Here is an 18,754-nt window from a genome sequence, read left to right on the forward strand (position 1 = left end):
GGAGTGTTGAAAAATGAATTTATCTATCAGGGCATTTGGTAACTGTACTGGGTATTTTCCCTCTCCCTTCTCCGCTCCCACAAGCACTCTCTGCTCTACCTGCTCTGTGCCCAGGAGGCTGACATCAAGCTCACTGCTCTCTGGCCTCCTGTTGGGTTTGGTCAGCGAGAAGCATGAGTCAAGGATGTGAAGCAGGAGGGTGTTGACTTCCCCAGTTTTCTCCTGGTGGAGTCAGCACGTGTCAGCTATGTGACCTTCCACCAAAGACCACAGCTCCTTTCACGAACTCCTCTCCATTCAGCTATTATTTTGGGTTCTGTGTACCCCTTCTTCCCCCCCCAGCCTGCCCCCCACATCTGAAGTACGAATGGTAAAGTCACTCCACTGTGTCTAGTTCCAGGATCATGTGTTAGCTCTTGTTAGGTTCATTATGCCTTACCAAAACCTTTGCAAATATTCCCTTTAAACTCTTGTCAAATTACCTGCTGGCTCTTGACAGGTAACAATAATGTCACAATGCAGAACTGACTGTGATTGGGGGGAAATCTAGCCTTCCTTATGAAAGATAATACAGTTCAAGAAGAACTTTTTAGAATGTAGTACACAAAATTTAAGTAAAATGTTCAAAATCACATGGATGAACCTGAAGGACATTATGCTAAGTAAAATAAGCCAGTTATAGAAAGACAGATACTCCATATTTCTACCTATATGAGGTATCTAAAATAGTCAAACTCACAGAAGCAAGAATCGAATAGTGGTTCTAGGTGATGGAACGGGGTGTAGGAGAAATGGGAGTTGTTGTTCAATGGATATAAATCTTCAGTTATGCTCAGTGAGTAAGTTCTAGAGATCGGCTGGACAACATAGTACCTATCATTGACAATACAGTATTGTGCACTTCAAAATTTGTTAAGAGAGTAGAACTCATGTTAAATGTTCTTACCACCAAAAAACAAAAGGGAGGTGGAGACATAAGAAACTCAGAAAGTTGTGGGAAATGCCTGTTACGTTGATGGTGGTAATGGTATGGGTGTCTTCATATGTCCAAATTAACCAAATTGTACACATAAGTATGTTCAGTTCTTTGCATATCAATTATTCCTTAGGAAAGCTGTTAAAATTATATAAATTATTTAAGGTTTACCTTTAAGGCAGAACCAAATATAATAGTAATTGCTTTCTTAAATAAAAGATGAAAACCTTGTAATGGTATAGATTCTGTGGGGCTAAAGAGAAAAAAAACTAGCAGGTAATTTAAGGGCTAGAGCATAAAACCAAACACTCTGAAGGAGAATTTCAGAAGTAAATTTTTGCCTATAGATGTAAAAGTTTCATGACTGCATTTATCTTAAGACCAAAGAAGACGTTGGGCTACTGCTAGTTCTGAAGCCAGACCATCACTGCTCCTCAGAAATGCTGTGATCAGGGACCTTGTTATTCTTTTGCGCCATCTCAGTATGGTTTGGATTAGAAAAGAAGCATATCACATTGAGTAAGAAACTGTTTAAGATTCCTTTCTGAGAAAAAGTTAATAAATCTTCCAACAGCCCTTTGAAATTTCTTTTTGATAGAACAGGATTCCCAGGCAAAAACACTTAAAGTGCCTTTTTAGTAATCTCCAAATGTTTTATCACCTCTTCAGGTGATGAATTGTATTCAGAAATAGTGAAAGTAAGGGTAAGTCTAAGGGCCCAGAAATTATGCAAAGTTTGTTTCTTTTGAAAGAAACTCTTAATCTGGTAGTAATATATTGAGAGACTGGTGTTCAAGCATACATCTGGAGTCCATTTCTAAGGATTAAGACAAGACGTTGTACACTGTATATATTTTTTTAATTTGCTATAAGTTAGTACAAACATTAAAGGTCTACTCTGTCCTGTGTCAGGTAATTCACATGACAGTGCAAATAATATGACTGAGTGTAAGAGATAAATACAGAGAAATTGTCTCAGCATCTTAAGAAAGCCCAATAAATAGCACCCTTCATCCCCATCTGAGTTCTGAACATAATAAAAATTAGGCTACGAATAAGGCCTTTGGAAACATCATCTTTATTCTTCATGAGAGTAAGTTGCAGGAGGTAGCATGTAGCAGGGGGTGAAATAAGCTATCTGACCTGCAGGCTTAGTCCTAGTCACAGAAGAAGCTGGAAGGTCACATGCTTTCCTCACAAGAGCTGGGCCCCTGAACACAGGACATGGTCAAAGCAGCAGAGAATGTGGGTTGCCTCTGGTCAGGCTGGCTTCCAAAGAGGATAGCAGATCTGAGCTTAACCAAGCCTAGCACATTCCTTCTTCTCAAATTTCCACCAGGTACCTCCCTCCCTCCCACCTGAGGGAATGACTGAGAAGGTAGAGGGACCAGGAGTGTTGAAGGAAAGGCTCTTCCCCTGACTCCAAAAGTAGGGAAGGACAGGTCAGCCCCAACATGGCTCAGTTCTTCTTTCTCTTAGCTCACTGAGCCAACACCACGTTCCATCAGGTCGTGGCTATTCTTCTAGGGGAAGGAAACCAAATGTCAATCAGCCTTAATGGGACTGAATCCACAATACCAACTACTGCTCCCTTGGATAGACTTCTGAGCCCCTCCCCTGGTTACATTTGCTGAAAACATAGTGGTATACAGTAACAATATTTTAATGCTCACATAATGACACAGTGTGGATGTCTTGTCTCTGCTTCACCTGCTCTGGGGCCTTAACCAGGGTGACTCAAGAGCTGGGGGTAACTGGATAGGTGGGAATCACCTGGAGGCATCTTCACATACATGTGTGGGTTGAAGCTGTTGGATGAACCTCAGCTGGAGCTGTCGGCAGGCGCGCTGCTCATGGCCACTCCATGTGTCTGAGCTTCTTCTCAGCCTGGACACCTCAACGCGGTAGACTTCTTACATAGCAACTCAAGGCTTCCAGACAAGTATCCCAGGAGAACTAGATGGAAACTGCATGGCTTTCCCTGACCCGGTCCCAGAGTTTAGGCACTTCACTTCTGCTGCACTTGATTGGTTACAAGCTAGTCACTAAAAGGTCCAGATTCCAGAGGAGAGAACATCATCAACGCTCAACTCTCATGAGAGGAACAGCAAAAGATTTCCAGACATGTTGTAAAACCTCCACAGTCCAAGAGCTGTTAGTGTTGATTTTGTCTCATAAGATCTGAAATTATTCAGAAGAATATATTATCTCCAAGACAAGTTTGCCACCAAGACTGAAAAGTACCTCTCTGTTCTATTTCCTATCTAACTTGTGTCCAGTTAAGTAATTAAACAAAGCATATCAGAAGACCTTGAATGAGATTAAATGACACCAATAAGGTAATCCAATCATAAGTTGCAAAAAGATATTCCAATAATAAAATGTAAACAGTATAGAAATGTTCCATATGTTGAATATAGTTTCTCATTAATGAAATTCCCAGGAAGAAATTAAATGTAAATACTAAAAGTTTTCAATTTCAAAGACTTCAAAATCTGAAAGAATTAAAATCCAATAAAAAATTTCTTGCGCTTTTAAGTTAAAGTTCAAAGAAATTAATTCCTCCTCAATTTCTTTCTCTGCTCAGTCTCAGCTAAAAAAGATTCTTAATAACTGGATAAATTGGAGGTTCTTTCCATAGCAGCAGGCTAGGGAATCACTCCCTGAAATGACTAAAGTTCCTTCAGGCTTCAAAAGTTGTGTTAATTCAATCCCAAGTTTTCCATCAGCCTCAACAAAGATTTGAGAAGTTCAGATATCTGGAAGGACACGAGTCCATAGAACTTACTCTTACTTGGCTCTTATATAAAGTCAAAGTATAAAGTATATGATCCATTAAGAGACAGAGAATGGAGGGCAGGCAGCGCTGAGGCTTTGAGAGACATCCAGGTGCTGACTCCCCAGGGTTCTTACTCGCAAACTGAAGTGCTCTCTGGATTGAGCCACCAAGATGTGTGCAGTGAATCTAGGCTTCCAGAGAGCTCAAGGCAGAAGTTCCAAGAGAGATTTTTAATGTACCTCTGATCACATAGTCAGGTCAGACGGTCTAACCCATTATGCCAGTTGAAAATCATCAGTAAACAAAGCGGCCCTCCGGGTCAGAATTAAATGGCACATTGTAAATTCTATTACCCTTATCTTGGCCTAGAGTCAAAGCCAGACATCTAGGCATCCCCAGAAATAAAGATAGATCCATTTACAGACCAACCGTACATTTCCCTATCCCATAGTCTCTCTTTTAAAGATTATCACTACACTGTCCCTATACCCAGCAAATCTAGAAAGCAAAGCAATCTGCAGCCTCGAAAAGCAGTTAGGTAAGCAAATTTGATTCATGCTACCCAATACTTAGTAGGACATAGTAGAAGAACAAAGAACATAGGAGAAACTCACTGGCATTGAGGGGAGGAGGGTAGATGAAAAACATGACTGCTTCCATCTCTATCAGAACACCCACACCCACCAATCTGCGGTATGGTCCACGAGCAATTAAATTAAACCTACAGAATGGATAAATTAGCCATCAAGAAGTGAATTCTGCCATGGTGTTTATCTTGTATCCAGGCATAAATCACTTCTATCAGAGTGACATATGGAATTTAATGGTCTTTTGTGACTTGAATTGTGTCTCCAGAAAGGTACACTGAAGTCTTAACCCCTGGTATCCGTGAATGTGAACTTCAGAAACAGAGTCTTTGTGGAAGGCCTTAAGGTGCTAGTTAAGATGAAGTTATCCTGGAGGAGGGTGGGCCTTTAATCCAACATGACTGGCATCCTTACAAGAAGAGGAGAAGAGACAGTCAGGGAGAACGCCACGGGAAGAGAAAGGCAGAGGTCTGAGTGATCTATAAGCCAAGGATGCCGAGGACTGCCTGCCATCACCAGAAACTAGGGAAGAGGCATGAAACAGGGCTTCCCTGGTGGCGCAGTGGTTGGGAGTCCGCCTGCCGATGCAGGGGACACGGGTTCGTGCCCCGGTCTGGGAAGATCCCACGTTAAAAAAAAAAAAAAAAAAAAAAAAAAAAGAGGCATGAAACAAATTCTTCCCCCAGAGCATCCAGAGGGAACCAACCTCGCAGACATCTTGATATTGGATTTCCAGCCGTTGTAACTTAGAGGCAATACTGTGGTATCACTTTAAGCCTTCACTTTGTGGTCAATTGTTAAGCACACCTGGAAAACTAATACACAGCCTGACTCCATTTTTTGGCTTGATTGCTGGCAGGTATTAAGCGTCATCTCTCCCTCTTTTCCTCCCACCCCACATCTGGGAGAGCAGATACGGATGCCCAGCGCCCCACCCCGCCTTATCACCTGCTGTAATCCTCACCCTGGTCCCACCCACTAATCACAACAAAAGCCCCAGCCTCCTTTCCCTGCCCCCTCAAGCCATTCTGCACCTCTCACCGGAAAGCCTGTTATGTGAGTAATAAACATTTATACTTTCTCTGCATGTTTATGGTGCCAACACTCTTGACATCTGGACCAAATTTTGGATAGTGGTCCTTTCTCTTTCTTCAGGGAGGCCACATATGGAACATACCTGCCTGTTGCAAAGTTGAGACATCTGCCACATTGGCGATCCTATCCCTGAGTCTTACCTGTAGCACAATCATTCCTACCCCATTCACCATATTCAAAACCTCTTCATTCCTGCTTCCTTTTGGATCCCGTTTCTCTGCTACCCCAGGATTGCACTGGAAGTGGTTCTGTTTACTGACAGAGGCATCAGGTTCTCTTGTGGGGAAGAATTCAATCCCTGGCTCAATCCTGTCTACTCAGGAAAGGTGCATCTCTTTGGTTCAGCTCATGAATGTTTGCTGGAGCTGGTTCGACCCCTTGGGTATAAGTCACAGCGTTGGAACCAGCTCTGCAGCAGGGGCTACCCTTGGTCCCATCAGCCCTCCTCTTACAGTTTTCCCAGAAAATGTAGCCAACTGGAATCCTAGAGAATCAGAGCCTGCATTGAAAGAATGTAATGTGAGAACAAGTGTACATGAACAGTGAAGTGAATACTTAGTTGAATACCCAGGTCCCCTTCATGGCAGGTACACCCACCCGCCACCTGGCAAAACTCACAGAAGACACTTTCCCCAGAGAAATGCCCTCAGCCAAACAGAAGCCACTGCCCCTTCCGGGCCACTCCACCCAACTCTCTGAGGGTAACTTATAGCCAATAACCGACTGAAATAGAGGAGGTTACAAAGGTTGACTCCCTTTTCTCAAGATAGGGCCAATCTTGTGCAGTTCATGCTTAGAGCTGTGCTGTTGAATACGGTAGCCACCAGACACACATGGCTATCAAGCACCTGAAATGAGATATGCTGTTTACACACGGGATTTCAAAGATGTAGTATGAAAAAAGGGAAGATATTTCGTTAATAGGCTTAATATTGATATATGCTGAAATGACAATACCTGGTTTAAGACATAGATATGATATAAATCATCAAGATAAAAATGTATGAAGAAAACATAGTGCAAATATAATAACTAGCACTATGGTATAAAGAAGAAGTTCCAAGTGTGATGTGCTTAACCGACAGCATTAGCACACAATGCCAAATGACGTGCCTGGAGCAACAACATGAATAATGGTTTTGATCAGAGTACTAGAAAAACACTACTTAAGTCAGACAGGTCTTACGTTGACTCACACTCAGTTAACATGAATTTACTCTCAAGTTGGGGAGAGATCTTCGTGTTTTACAGATGTCATTCCGGGGCTGAATATTTAAGATTATCATCATTGTTTTGATGAACAAAAAAAAATCATACTTCTTTAAAAAGGTGGGAACCCACAGAATAAGATGGGACTAGGATTCAAATTTTAAATAATTTTAAATTTGAGACTTTCTCAAAAATGACATCCCCCCCAGCACTTTTTTTTTTTTTTTTTTTTTTTTTTTGCGGTACGCGGGCCTCTCACTGCCATGGCCTCTCCCGTTGCGGAGCACAGGCTCTGGACGTGCAGGCTCAGTGGCCATGGCTCACGGGCCCAGCTGCACCGCGGCATGTGGGATTATCCCGGACCGCGGCACGAACCCGCGTGCCATGCATCGGCAGGCGGACTCTCAACCACTGAGCCACCAGGGAAGCCCTGCACTTTTGATTGGTGTTTGTCGTAGGACAGCCTTTTGTTACTTCAAATGCTTATTTCAAAAAAAAATTTTTCTAAAAAATTCTGAAAATTCTTGCCCAGTTTAACTCTATTATGCAGTGATAAAATATTGTTTATGTACAAAAAGGTATGGTATTTGGCAAAAAAAGAGCTGTTAGAAAAAGTGTATCCAGTCACTAGATTAAACAGGTGATGTTACCAACAAGGCTGCCTGCATAATCTCATCCCGCCACATGATGTCGCTCTAACGTAAGGTTCAAAGGATGGAATAGAATCTCTAGAAGAAAATGCAAAAGACATACTTTGCAAATAAAAATGTTCAGTTAGAACTACTGTGAGCAACACAGATGTTGCAACATTAGGCGTCCTAATAGGTGAGTTTATACTGTATCTCACATGTGACTTATCAAAAAAAGGACTTCTTGTTAGAGAGTCCTGGACATATGTAAACCTGCAGCTTGGTGAGAGCACCCGGTAATAAGTGTCCAGGAAAGTCATGGGTGTGTGTGCACTTGAGTTTCCTTACCAGATCTGCCTTCATGCCAAACAGGTTATATAAAAAACAAACATCAAAAACACTACACCAGGAAATGCTACAGTAGAATTTAAGTACATCAAAGACATAGATAAATTTATAAAGCTTACAGTGTGTTAGAGCAGATTACCTGCAAAGGAACAAGGATCAGAAAGACATTAGGAATCACACACACAGAAAAAACGGACACAAGAAAACAAGAAGTAGAACGATTTTTTAATATTTAATGAAAAGAATTTTGGATATAAAATGATATACCCAGGACTTCCCTGGTGGCGCAGTGGTTAAGAATCCGTCTGCCAATGCAGGGGACACGGGTTCCAGCCCTGGTCTGGGAAGATCCCACATGCTGCGGAGCAACTAAGCCCGTGCACCACAACTACTGAGCCTGCGCTCTAGAGCCCGCGAGCCACAACTACTGAAGCCCGTTCACCTAGAGTCCGTGCTCTGCAACAAGAGAAGCCACCACAATGAGAAGCCTGCGCACTGCAACAAAGAGCCCCGCTCGCTGCAACTAGAGAAAGCCCGCGTGCAGCAACGAAGTCCAAATGCAGCCAGAATTAAATAAAATTAAAAAAAGAAAATCAAATAGAGACATGGAAAATATTTTTTAAAAAAGAAATTATATACCCAAGCAAATGTCCTTTTAAATATGTTGTTATAATAAAAAAATATATATCAAAAATATAAGGCTTCAGATAATTGTCTAAATTAAGAAGTCCTTTATAAACACTCATGAAGGAAATAGTAAAATGAGTTGTTTCAAGAGATATGAGAATGATGATCACATGACATCATAAAGTATTGTGTAGTGTAAAAAAACCAAATGCCAAAGAAATTCAAAAGAAAGAATATCCATAAAAGCTCTGTTCTAAATTCTAGACAATATCAGCAGGTAGAGGAGGAAGAAGACAATGTAACTACTCATACCTTCCACTCCCTTTTTGTCCTGCCAGGTTGTGGGAAATAAGATAGAACATGACTAGAGAATGGTACATAAAATGATCAAGTGTTTCTTTCAAGAAATGCACTTAGGACTTCCCTGGTGGTGCGGTGGTTGAGAGTCCGCCTGCCGATGCAGGGGACACGGGTTCGTGCCCTGGTCCGGGAAGATCCCACGTGCCGCGGAGCGGCTGGGCCCGTGAGCCATGGCCGCTGAGCCTGCGCGTCCGGAGCCTGTGCTCCGCAACGGGAGAGGCCACAGCGATGAGAGGCCCGTTTACCACAAAAAAAAAAAAAAAAAAAAAATGCACTTAATATGGTTGTGATCTTTGGCCTGAAGAAATATCTGAAAAGGTTAACATTTATGAAAGTCTGCATGGAAATAAATGGGAGAAACTCATTTTGAGAAGAGTTTAGGAAGCATTGCTTTAAATCTGAAATAGACTGAAAATTGTGACATTTGAGTCACTACACATAAAAAATCCTTGGCATTTGTGGATTCCTATTTGTGGTTTAAATATACGTGATACATAAAATTTCTCCCTAAGCAAGGTGATGACGGTAATCGCTTGCTATTGTCATCTTGCGGCATTCAAAACATACTGCACCAGGCTGACATTAAATTGCAGGTTGGATTTAAAATAACACATATATTGGTCCCCTGCTGTTTTGGCTAATCTCGACTTCTGATGCTGCAGCCTTGTGTAATAAACACACTTACAGAGGACACTTCTCTAGCTGTTTGTGTTTTCCAAGCTAGGTATCTCTTGTCACCCTGGGCCTCTTAATGAGCCCTGAAACCAACTTCCTCAGGGGCAGCAAACTATTCTTTTCAGTTCTTCCCAGAGGACAGGTTTATTTTTGCAATTATAGCAACCACTGCTAAATGCTTTTTCTCTGGCTTTTTAAGCTTATTATTGTGTGTCTCTTTGCAAAGATACTGTAGAAGGTTTCAGCTTTTTAAAACTCTTGCCTTAAAAAGCCAGGCTTTGTCCATAATAAACCTTTATTATAAAGCATGGACTTGGTTGTTCTCCATTTATTTGTATGTGTATCTGTAACCTCTCCTGGGAAATGCAGGCACAACTTGGGCAAATAACAGAAGTCAGTTGCTCTTCGATGTTGAAACCCATGGTTCCAGCAGATGTCGCCATTCTCATTATTAAACAAAATTTGAACCTAAGGGTCCTTCCAGGTGGATAGAAACCATCTTAGCTCTTATGAAGGAAATATCACAAAAGAGAAGTAAACACAGGCGATCAAGTATAAATTTTCTTTTTTAATAATTGAAATTATAGAGATGGTTGGTTGGAAGACCTTTTAGGTAAGTTCTCATTTTAGGAAAGTTATTGGTAGTTTATTTCCAAAGTCTTAGTTTACTTGTCTATAAAGAAGAGTTACCAATTCATAACACTTGAAGTTGCTACGAGTGTTACATAGTAACACATGCCATGAGCCCCGGCATGCATGGCATGCGGTACACCTTTGACAAATAATTTTGCAGTGCTTCAAAAATAGGATTTGCGTGGCAAAGCCAAAGTATCAGGAACTCAATCCCTAAGTAGTCAGCAGTGTGAGCGATACAGTCTCAACAAAATGATAGTTCCTTAATATTTTACTAGAAAAACTTTTATGATCCCATTGAAATCTACATTTTCAGTGCCTCTCTCAAAGAACTTTTTGAAATTTCCAAACTTATGACTCGAAGCTCAGCCGTCTTCTCCCTTGGTTACTATCACAGTATCTTTTCTTCCCTGTCTGTTCCTTCCCTGTCTGTTCCTGGTAACCACAAGGTAATTCTCAAACGGACTTAAACAACCAGTTTTGTAATTTTGATACATTAAGAAAGTAATATGTGATGTGTATTCCTCTCCTTTCCTTCATTTATTTCTTCATGTGTTTCTCAGTGAACAATACTTATTTTAAGTCTGAATATGTGGTCTTATTTTCCACAACAAAGATTAAGTATGCCAGAGGTATGAGTGACTGGTATCTTACTTTCAGGCCCATCTCGTATCTCCCCTTCACTGCCTGAGGCTGACCTGGTTGGCCTTTGGCTTCATTTCTGAGCTGCTTTAGTGCAGAAAGACTTGTGAATTCACATAAGGACCACAAACTGAGCTTGTTTAGCCTCTGCATAACCTTTTCCCCAGCTCTTACATCTCTACATAGTTCTCCTTATAAATTGGACGTCTCCCTCTTGTCCCTAGCCTAGATCACTCTAGCGGACATTCCCAGTCCAAAGATCAGGTCAGATCAGGCCCTGACTGGGTTCCATCGATGTTAAACCTTTATAGAGCTAGGTCTGTAAATGTGCAACTGGCATGGCAGGGATGACTCAAAATTATGGTTTTCTATCCATGATTCTGAGAGCCACAATATTCTGAAACATATAAGAGAGAACTGGAAAACTTCAACCCTGAATAGATGAAATCATATTATCTGTGGGCAGGTGAGAGTTACAAAAGAAAGATAACCAGGAGACCTACCTACAAAAGCCCTCAAGAAATGCCAAACACCCATTTAGAGGAATAAGACCTCAAGGTATGATTACTGTTTTCTGAGCCCTTTGTGGGGTCCATCTTAGAAACACCAGAAACACTTAAAATACACAGGGTACTCACGTAAAAGCCCTGAACTCCAGAAAACTCTGCCTGGCCCACATAGAGGAGAGTCAGCATCACTTCCCCAAAGCACTATACTTTATTGAAATTAACTCTTCCACTCTCTGAATTTTAACACTTGAGTAACTGAACATGTATCAAAATGGAGACAGTTCCTCTGAGTGATTTTAGAATACTAAAGTCAGAGGATTGAGAAATTATTTTTATTTGAAAGAAAAACATCAGGAAATATATATTTCCTCCAAAAAGAGCTTGAACTACACCAATTCAAATAATTTTCTGAATTTTAATTGAAGTGGAAATGGTGTCCAGACGTTCAAAGTGGAACACTTGTCTGTTTGAAGAGCTTTCCTCTAAATGAATTTGACAATTGATATATACCTGAATTAACATTATTATGTAGCATATTATATAACAGATATAGATTTACATATACATAATTATTAATAAAATTAATGGTTTCTCCCTCTGTCCAGTGAAATGGCCTAAGGGTAATGGCATCTCAGAAGGGACCAGCCTAATTTAAAGCCCAGATTATAATTTCTAAAATTAATTTTCCATGAAAAGGAAGCAGGATTTTTGGAAAGATAATTGATTCCACGTCTCGGGAATGAAGGTATAAAAGAATGTAGAACTTCTTTATCAGAAGCCAAGGTTTCATTCAAGGGTTAGTGAAATCAGATCAAAAGAGAACAGGAACCAAATTATAGAGGTTTGCTTGTGACAAGATGAGCATCAAAAACAGAATAATGACTGCCGTTAACTGAAATACATTAAATCTATTAAAGTCCTGAGTCCATGATACACAAAAAGATAAATATTAATTAAATACACCTTCTTGAAGAAGGTCAAGAGATCAGAATATATTCCTACTGGATCTTATTAGTTATTGTTGACACATTGATCACACTGTTGAACGATACACAATCTAGTAAGCATTAAATATATCACCTAAAAGACATTTTTTGACTCAAGGAAATGGCCTTATAAGTGAGACATGCAGTCAGATTGAAGACATGACAACTATGATCAATCTATCATTTTTAAAATCAGTCAGATTTGTATGCTTTTAAGAATATGAATGAGTCGAACATTGCATTAAAGTTTAAAAGTCCTTAGAATTCAGAGGAAAAGATATTTACAGATCTAAATGTTCTAATCAGCTACTTATCCTGGGTGGAGCTGCAGACTTCTATGAGCAGAGAGAATTACGTGAGTCAATCCTCTGTTGAAATTATGAAGGAATTATAATAACTAAAAAGGTTTAAAGTGTTTCTTTAGATCGACAAGAATCTAAGTTTATTCCTCTGGGCAAATTCTCTAGAAGTGAATAACCTAATTAACTAGACTATTAACTGACTTCCATAATTGGGTTAGCCCCTTTCAGCCTTAGGGAGATTTAGTAAATATAGGCATTTTTGTGAAAGTTAAAATAGAGCATTGATATTTTTGCATTTCTAAGAGAATCTGACCTATTATGATAGCTTGGAATCTAATCTGAGGTATGCAGTCAAGGAGTTTATTTAGATGAAACCTTACATTTTATATTCAGGATTAAAACATCTAAGAGAACCTTAGGTCAACTGTCTTCATAAATAAATTTTACTCACAGGGTGTGAGAATTCCCAATGTTCCACAACCACCTACAAAATGAAAGCCAAATGGTATGCCAGTGAAGTTAATGCCTTTTTATGAAGTAGAGCATTTTGCAAATTGTTTGATATTTGTGTTTCCTTTTTGTAAAATGCCTGGTTGTGTGTTTTGCTCATTATGTGCTTTGTATTTTTTCTTATTGATTTTTTTAACTAAACTGTTTTTAGTTATCTATGTTGCATGTAACATTTCCAACTCTGTTGCTTGTCTTTTCACTTTTTCTATAGTGTCTTTCAACAACTGTATCAACACTTTCCTTTTGACTAGCAATTTTAAGAAATTCTTTGAGTCAAATATGTTCTTATATATTCTTCTAAAGGTTTTAATACATTTCTTGTCCCTTTGCCTTCTTTCAGGCTGGAATGAATTTTTGTTAATGGTATAAGATGTGGATCCAAATGAATTGTTTTGTCTTTATGCATATGAAATCGTCTCAGCATAATATGTTCTATCATAGTTTTCTTCAATGTTCTCTCTGTCACATGCCCTTTGCATTTATGCAGAGTCTGTTGCTGGGCTGTCTATTCTATTCCATTGATCAATTGTCCCTGTGCTGATACCATATCATCCTCATATGGCTTTAAGTCTTTATATCCAGCAGAATAAATTCTCTCACCTTATTCTTTTCCTGTATGAACATCTTGGATATACTTGAAGGTTTGCTCTTCTATACAAATTTTTAAATCAGCATGTCAAGATCCTTATAAAACACTTAGGATTTTCAGTGAAATGTCATTGAATGATAGGTAATCTGGGGATAACAGATACCTGTGTGATGTTGCATTTTCTCTCCACCAAAGTGTTTTATCTTTCCATTTATTGGTGTCCTGTTTAGATTATTTAAATAATGTTTATAATTTTATCCATATGGCTATCATACCTCAGTCTTATTTCACAAAAAAGGCACCATTTTTTGTTATTATTATAAGTGACATGTTTTTAAAATGTATGTTTTCTCTTTATTGCTATTTTTAAAAAATACAATTAATTTTTGCATAATGATCTTAACCTAGACATTTTGCTGAACCTTGACTAGTGCTAATAATTTGCATGAAATCTTTTTAAAATTTTCAATATACATAGTTTTATCTAGGATTAATAACGGTTTCCTTTTCTTCCCATCCTTTTGCTATCTCCTTTTCTTCTTTATTTTAATAGGACTTTCTTTAGCCAGGACTTTCAGTGCAATGTCCAATAGGTGTGATAATAATAAACTTTTAATCTGGTTCCTGATATTAAAGGAAATTCTTCTATTTTTTTTTTTTACCCTTATAATGTTGAGTGTAAGTTATTGACCCTTGTTATGTATCTGGTACTTCCCAACCTTTTGAGCATGATTAGCACCCACAGAAAATACAGTTTTCAGCATGCAATGATGGAAATGGATGAGGCTTCTCAAGGCAGGAGACAACAGACCAGGTTGTTCTGCCGACTCAGGCCACACCAGCTGCACCTAAGGCTGAGGAGATAACATGGTAGCACAGCTGCAACATATTCTTGGTTTGTAGGTTAAAGCTTTATCTTGATCTGAGGAATGTATTGGGTTGGCCGAAAGTTTCGTTCGTTTATTTCTGTAAGATGGCTCTAGTAGCACTTAGTTGTCTTTAACTTCATTCGAAACAATTTTGTTAGATTGTATGTGACAGCTGTCATATCAGTGTGCATTTAAAAGAAGACATCAAAATTGGTGAGTTTTTGTGTAGCCATTTTAATACTGAAGATGGAAGAAAAAAAGCAACATTTTCGTGCCTATTGTGCTTTATTATTTCAAGAGAGGTAAAAACACAACTGAAATGCAAAAAAAGATTTGTGCAGTGTATGGAGAAGGTGCTGTGACCGATCGAACACGTCATAAGTGGTTTGTGAAGTTTTATGCTGGAGATTTCTCCCTGGATTATGCTCCATGGTTGGGTAGACCCGTTGAAGTTGATAGAGATCAAATCTAGACATTAACTGAGAACAATCAGTGTTATCCCATGTGGGAGAGAGCCGACATACTCAAAATAGTCTAATCAAGTGTTGGAAATCACTGCACCAGCTTGGTTACGTGAATCGCTTTGATATTTGGGTTCTACATTAAGTTAAGTGAAGACGACATTCTTGTCCGTATTTCCTCATGCGATTCCCTACTGAAATGTAATGAAAAGGTTCCGTTTTTAAAACAAATTGTGGCGGGCAATGAAAGGTGGATACTGTTCAATAATATGAAATGGAAGAGATCGTGGGGCAAGCGAAATGAAACACCACCAACCACTCCAAAGGCCAGTCTTCATCCAAAGAAGGTGATGTTGCGTATTTGGTAGGATTGGAAGGGAGTCCTCTATTATGAGCTCCTTCCGGAAAACCAAACGATTAATTCCAACAAGTACTACTCCCAATTAGACCAACTGAAAGCAGCACTTGACAAAAAGCATCCAGAATTAGTCAACAGAAAATGCATAATCTTCCATCAGGATAACGCAAGACCGCATGTTTCTTTAATGACCAGGTAAAAACTGTCAAATCTTGGCTGGGAAGTTCTGATTCATCTGCCATATTCACCAGACATTGCACCTTTGGATTTCCACTTACTTAGGTCTTTACAAAATTCTCTTAATGGAAAAAATTTCTATTCCCTGGAAAACTGTAAAAGGCACCTTGAACAGTTCTTTGCTCAAAAAGATAAAAAGTTTTGGGAAGATGGAATTATGAAGTTGCCTGAAAAATGGCAGAAGGTAGTGGAAGCAAAGGGTGAATATGTTGTTCAATACTTCTTGGTGAAAATGAAAAACGTGTCTTTTATTTTTACTTAAAAACTCAAGGCACTTTTTGGCTAACCCAATAACTAGGAGGACCAAACTGGCCCAGTATTTTTATTTCTTTTGTTCAGTCCTTGGGTACCATTAGCAGCAGTGGTTTCAGTTGCTGGGTATACAAAGGCAAATCAAGAATAAATATCACACCTGCATATTCCATTCGAGTCCTCTTGGAAGAATAGGAAAAGAGTCAGTGTAACCTGCTATGTGCTGAACCTTCTCCCCTAGGAATATTTCTCAGAAATAGCTGCAAATGTTGCTTTTCCTATTGGAAAGCAGCATAATTTTATGAACTATTTGAACTTCAGCAGAGCCCGGTGGTATATATTGCCATTCAGCCCATCACTGCATGGCTTGAGTTCCACTATGTCTACTCCTTTCCTGGGCCCACTTTGCCACTTCGAGTGATAGAACTAGAGCATCAACTTTATTTCAGTCACCTTCAGAAACTAGAAGGAATTCTTTGGTGAGCAAGAGCTCTACTTTGATTTGCACTCAGGATTGCCATAGTGATTTCTGAAGAATGGTACGTGACACAGGGGTCCCTTTATCATTCAGTTATCTATGTTCACTTACCAGACCAAACTGCAAGTCCATAAGCAACCACTCAAGATTCAATAAGCACGTAATTGTGGGGATTTTACTTGCGTCCAGTTCTCTTACTGCCAGGAATAGGGACTGTAGCTCAGCCCACCGGGCTGCTGACTTGCTTTTGCCTTCTTCTGTGAAGGGTTTGTGATTTGCTGGACACAGGACAGCTACTTTCCTCATGGAGCCATGACTCTCCATTCTGGAACTGCCACCTGTGAATCAGGCCAAGTCCCTCATATCCTTGGGAAATTGTTGGAATGATAAGCCCCATCAGTAAGAGCAGCAGACACGTCTTCAGATGGCCTTTTCGGAGATCCTAGTGGAAAACAGGCTACTTGCTCATGAATAAGTTATGAATAGGTTGAGTCCCACTGTGTATCATGGCTGTAATATCGCTTCCATTTTATGATGGAATTCAACATTTCCCTTCTTGTTGGGATGCTTTTTTGATACTACTCATGACATGGGGGTAATTCAGCAGTCGATATAATTTTATGCTCTTCAGTTAATGGGGCTGTCAGAGTAAACACCCAATAACTAGCTAGTAACTATCTTTAAAAGAAATACACCACAGTATATCTGAGCAGTATAAGATAATTTTCTAGTTGACCATGATTATGGGCTTTTGCCAAGAAGACTTGAGTCTGCATGAAGGCAGGTGGTTGACACTTTGAATAGCATTTCTGCATTGGTGTCTGTATTAGTCAGCACAGGCTGCTTTTAACAAAATATCATAGACTGGGTGGGTTAAACAACAGACATTTATTTCACAGGTCTCGAGGCTGCGAAGTCTGAGATGAGGGTGCCAGCATGGTCAGTTTCTGATGAAAGCTCTCTTCCTGGCAGGCAAGTGGCTTCCTCATATGGGGGAAAGAGAGCTCTCCTGTCTCTTCCTCTTCCTATAAGAACACTAATCCCAACATGGGGGCCCCACCCACCCCATGACCTCATCTAAACCTAATTATCTCCCAAAGACCCTATGTCCAAATACCATCACATTAGGAGTTAGGGCTTCAACATATGAATTTACAGGGGGGCACAAACATTCAGTTTATAACATTATGCCTCTGGATCCCCCAAATTCATGTCCTTCTTGCATGCAAAATACATTCACCCATCCCAACAGCCCCCCAAATCCTAACTCTTTCCAGCATCAACTCTAAATAAGTCCAAAGTCTCATCTAAATTAGACGTGGTGAGATGTGAGGTATGATTCATCTTGAGGTAAATTCCTCTCCAGATGAGAACCTGTGAAACCAGCTACTTCAGTCAGTTCAGGCTGCTGTAACAAAATACCACCAACTGGGTGGCTTAAGCAACAAAGATTTACAATTCTGGAGGCTGGAAACCCAACATTGGAGAGCAGCATGGTTGAGCTTTGGTATGGCCCTCCTCCTGGCTTGCAGGTGGCTGTCTTCTCTCTGAATCCTCCCGTGGTGGAGAGACAGAGCACGAGTTCTGGTCTCTTCCTGATCTTATAAGGACACTAACCCCATCATGTGCCTGCTGTGATCTCATTTAAACCTAACTGCCTCACAAACACCCACCTCAAAATACCATCAGATTGGGCATTAGCACTCCAACATATGAATTTAAAGCTCCAACACAATTCAGTCCATTACGGTCCACACAGGATAGTCTGAGCTACAGACTCTGCAGTTTCAAGAAGGCTTGTGTTGTTCAAGCTTCTAACCAAAAATGACCTTTTCCCAGGTGATGTAAATTAATTAGGCCCAATAGTGTCTTTAAGTGGGGGATATGATTTTTCCAAAAGCAAGTAGGCCTATTAGGCATTAGGCCTCTTGTCTAGTCTAATAATGGAGGTTGGAGAAAAAGAACATTGTATCCCTAGTGGTCTGCAGTGTATCACAGGGCACTCCAGCCCATATAATCCTCCCGAAGTTTACAGTCTATGTAAGGTTCTGGATTTTTTTCGGGGTTCATAAACCATCTTCCATCAGTCATATGATCATAGTAAAGTTGCTTTCAGGTTGATTCTCTGTTTCAGAAATAATCATAATGTCATCTCTATTGAGCACTAGAACACAGTAATCTAGTTTTATTACACTAGATCTGCCTCACTATCCTTGTGACAGTACTTAAGGGAGTTCAAATATCCTTGAGTCAAATGTACATTGGAAAAAGTTCCACATGAATGCACACTGTTGATGACACTCCCTAGCAACCGATATTGAAAAAAGGCATTAGCCAAGTCAGCTATGGAAAACTGGTCATCTTTAGTTTGTTGAGTAATGTGTAGCAGTTGAACAGTCTGGACCATACTGGGGACTGCAGAAGCTATTAGGGCTGCTGTTTACTGGAGTCTCCTGTAGCCCTGGGTCAGCCTCCACGATCCATCATCTTCCTCACGGGCAACATCAGGTTACTGTGGAGTGAGGGTGTGGGATCAACACACCTGTCCTTAATTAGGACGGTAATTTTTTGTGGCTGTAGACACATGACAGTGGTTCAAATTAACCACTTCAAAACTCTAAAGGCTCCCATTATTCAAATCCA

The 18,754-nt window shown here is 40.0% G+C and overlaps 1 protein-coding gene across 4 annotated transcripts in view; it reads right to left on the reverse strand.

Moving 5' to 3' along the window:
• The window catches only part of LOC137203210 (uncharacterized), a 32,208-nt gene that overhangs the window by 4,216 nt on the left and 9,238 nt on the right, over positions 1 to 18,754 (reverse strand). The window contains exon 3 of one of the 4 annotated variants that reach the window (XM_067698872.1): positions 14,566 to 14,804. The exons of 1 other annotated variant lie outside the window; for it this stretch is intronic. The gene's annotated coding sequence lies outside the window, so the exon portion shown is untranslated. Of the gene's footprint in view, positions 1 to 14,565; positions 14,805 to 16,984; positions 18,624 to 18,754 lie in introns of those variants that run through there. 2 more of the 4 variants (XM_067698871.1, XM_067698870.1) reach the window with 2 other exon arrangements.

Source organism: Pseudorca crassidens, chromosome 12 (genome assembly GCF_039906515.1).
Source record: "Pseudorca crassidens isolate mPseCra1 chromosome 12, mPseCra1.hap1, whole genome shotgun sequence".
NCBI lineage: Eukaryota > Metazoa > Chordata > Mammalia > Artiodactyla > Delphinidae > Pseudorca > Pseudorca crassidens.